Here is a 3,942-nt window from a genome sequence, read left to right on the forward strand (position 1 = left end):
TCTCAAAATATGACTTTTTTTTTCAAAATATTATGACTTTTCTCAAAATATTAAGGGTTTTTCTCAAAATATTACTTTTTTCTCAAAATATTACTTTTTTATCAAAATATTATGACTTTTTATCAAAATATTATGACTTTTTTCTCAAAATATGACTTTTTTCTCAAAATATTATGACTTTTTTTCAAAATATTATGACTTTTCTCAAAATATTAAGGGTTTTTCTCAAAATATTACTTTTTTCTCAAAATATTACTTTTTTTATCAAAATATTATGACTTTTTATCAAAATATTATGACTTTTTATCAAAATATTACTTTTTCTTGAAACATTAAGACTTTTTTCTTAAAATATTATGACTTCTAGAAGTCTACTAATTTTATTTTTATGAACGGTGACCCTAAAATGCTTGTTTGCGTGGTTGTGTTTATTAGCCTACAAATCAGTAGGCTATTAGGCTAGCAGTCAGGATACACTGACACCACAGGGATTCCAAATGGTTCTATGATGTATTGCGTAATCAGTGCTGGGTACTGAAGTGAGAGAACAATGATTAAAAAAAATCTGAAAAGGATATAAAATTCTACCAAACCGAGGCTCAGGGATTCGGTGCTGCGACACAAATCATTTAACACAACACATCACAAACTGACCCCTGGTTTTAGGCCGCAATGTCCATTTGAAGAACCATTTCTGTAAAAGAGACGTGCGAGTATGAAGAACCTCTTCACAGTTTCTTGTTAAGGTCCTGCACACTCTTAAAAAAGATCTTCAAGGGTTCTTCAGTAAGGACAGTGTTTCTACATAAAACCATGAACACTCAAAGAACCATCTGCATGATTGATGGACAATGTCTTGTACACAGTTCTTTATAGAACCTTTTTGAAAATGGTTCTATATTGCACCAAAAAGGGTTCTGCTTTTGTTACGAGCTTGACATCATAACAATAGCAGAACCCCTTTGATGGCATACAGAACCACATACATGTTCTAAATCAAAAACCATTTCACCTTGCAAAGAATGGTTTAAGCATGAAAGGGTTCTAAGTAGCACCATAAAGTGTTCTGCTTTTATTACAAGCTTGACGTCTTAACAATAGCAGAACCCTTTTGGTGCTATACATAAAACATATACAACACATTCTAGATCAAGAACCATTTAAGCATGATATGGTTCTCTATAGCACCAAAAAGGGTTCTGCTTGACATCGTAACAATAGCAGAACCCCTTTGATAGCATACAGAACCACATACATGTTCTAGATCAAAAACCATTTCACCTTGCAAAGAATGGTTTAAGCATGAAAGGGTTCCATGTAGCACCATAAAGTGTTCTGCTTTTATTACAAGCTTGACGTCTTAACAATAGCAGAACCCTGTTGGTGCTATACAGAAACATATACAACACGTTCTAGATCAAGAACCATTTAAGCATGATATGGTTCTCTATAGCACCAAAAAGGGTTCTGCTTGACATTGTAACAATAGCAGAACCCTTTTGATGCTATATAGAAGAACACACAACACATTCTAGATCAAGAACCATTTCACCATGCAAAGAACCACTAAAGCATGACACAGTTCTACGTCGCACTAAAAAGGGTTCTGCAATTGTTCCAAGCATGTGTGTTCATTGTTATACATAGAACCATCAACCCTTAAGAGTGTAGCACCAAAACGTGTTCTATATAGCACCTAAAAGGGTTATGAGCTTGCCATCGCAACAATAACAGAACCCCTTTTGGTGCTATATAGAACCCTTAACAAAAAGCTTCTATATATAATCAATTACAACACATTCTCCATCAATCTGAAGAGCCATATTGCCATGCAACAAGTATGCAAATGGATTGAGTGTTCATCGTTCCATATAAAATCAGTCTTTATTAAGGAGAACCATTGAAGAACCATGTTTTTAAGACATTAAGGCTTTCTCCCAGAACTGTAAATCGAAGCCGAGAACCATTAAGGAACCTTTATTTTAAAGAGTATAGGACTAAGCTTGGAGATGATATTTACTGCCAGTAGGCTTAAGCATTGTCTTTGAAGCACTTGTGGCTTTTCACATAGACACAACACTGAAATACAACACTACAGATATAATGTCAAGAGTCCTTTAACTGTTTACAAACAGCAAACAGTGTAGAGTAAACAGTAACACTGAGAAACCCCTCTCTCTCTCTCGGCAGGATAGAGAGGGTCTCCTGATTGGCAGTGGCAGAAAGAGAAGCAATAGAAGAGGATAGTCTCCTAGATTTCAGTGGCATCATCTCATACATTGAGAAGCATTTAAAACAGCCACTCATTGTTCTTTCACTTGAATAAATAATGCTGTGCAACTTTCCTTTAAAATGTGTCTTGTGTGCCTTAAAATCCTGGAAACATGAGCATTTTCTGCTGTAAGCATGTTCACCAAAGGTCTACGTGTCATTTGTATCAAAGATCTAAGAGTAAAAGTGCTGTTTTGGCCTTTCCTGGGTCAGAGTCCTAAATGACCTATCCAATCTCCGCCCACAAATTGGTCCACATGCTGAAAATAATTAGCAGACAAAAATCCCATATCGACTAACTCTCTACCCGATGTTGCCTCAGGGCAACAAACCTATTTTCCTCATTTTACAGTAAATGCATACATATTTAACAACAAATCTAGGTTTAATAATAAAGAGAACAGTTTGAGTAAGTCCATTAAAAGCATGTACTTGGTCATATTATTACTTAATGGACACTTTTAAACCTTGTTTTTTTTAACAGTCAGTACCATTTTTGTGTCATAAGAATTTGCAGAAATATGTGTTGCCTAGAAGCAACATTGTGAGAGTGCAATGGACGTACCCAGTCAGAAGCCAGGTCCCAACACTTCAGGGAACACGGCTCTGTATCATTTCTTTTCATTGTCGCACAATGTTGCCTCAAGGCAACAAACCCCAAAAGGAATGCTGCACACATTTTTTTTCAGAATGATCAGTTTGTTGCCTAGAAGCAACATTGTGTGACGGTGGAACGGATGCAGCCAAGCACAAGCCAGGCCTCAACACATCAGCAAACATGGCTATGTATCATTTCTTTCCACCATTGCACAATGTTGCCTCAAGGCAACATGGGCCAAAAATAATCCTGCACACATTGTTATTTAAAAAACTGTGTTTGGATTTAATAAAATCAGGTCCATTTTATGCAAGAAAAGTGAATCAAAGTATTTTTTTAATCATAATGCCTGCTAGTGTTACATCAAACGCAGGTCATGACTTTGCTGGCAGCTTTAAAACAGCTGAAGCTGATGAACTTTTTGCTTAGCTTGCTTTGTTTTTTTTGAGCCCGTTCACTTGCATTCATAATAAAATCATCTGAATGAACAACTCGCTCTACACGTACAGTCATATGCAAAATGTTTGAGCACCCAAATGATGTTTTGTTGACTTTCTAACTGAAAATAACTTCCCCCCCATACTCTGGAAAAATGTCTTTCTTTTTCTTGAGTTTAACATATTCAGGAAAAACATAAAAAATAACTTTTGAACAGGTCACATCTTATGTTTTATTTTATCCCCAAATATGTTAAATTTAGAAAATAATGAATTAGTAATTCGTAATTGTGCATCAAAATTTGGCTGGGGTGCCAAAACTTTTGCACGCAGCGCTAGGGGTCTTGAAAATAGCTGTGTTTCGCAAAATAATTTCGCATACAGGGCAGTCGTGGGCTGGCGGTTAGGAAACCGGCCCTGTGACTGGAAGGTCACAGGTTCGATCCCCAGAGCCAACAGCACGTGACTGAGGTGTCCTTGAGCAAGACACCTAACTCCCAACTGCTCCCCGGGCGCTGCGGATAGGGCTGCCCACCACTCCAGGCAAGTGTGCCCACTGCCCCCTAGTGTGTGTGTGTGCTCACTAGAGTGTATGTGGTGTTTCACTGCACAGATGGGTCAAATGCGGAGGTTAAA

The 3,942-nt window shown here is 37.1% G+C and overlaps 1 protein-coding gene across 1 annotated transcript in view; it reads right to left on the reverse strand.

Moving 5' to 3' along the window:
• Positions 1-3,891: 3,891 nt before the first annotated feature.
• The window catches only part of LOC108437129 (monocyte to macrophage differentiation factor 2), a 16,292-nt gene continuing 16,241 nt past the window's right edge, over positions 3,892-3,942 (reverse strand). Inside the window, exon 7 of the mRNA XM_017714034.2 lies at positions 3,892-3,942. This exon is cut by the window's right edge and continues 632 nt beyond it. The gene's annotated coding sequence lies outside the window, so the exon portion shown is untranslated.

This window comes from Pygocentrus nattereri, chromosome 12 (genome assembly GCF_015220715.1).
Source record: "Pygocentrus nattereri isolate fPygNat1 chromosome 12, fPygNat1.pri, whole genome shotgun sequence".
Lineage (NCBI taxonomy): Eukaryota > Metazoa > Chordata > Actinopteri > Characiformes > Serrasalmidae > Pygocentrus > Pygocentrus nattereri.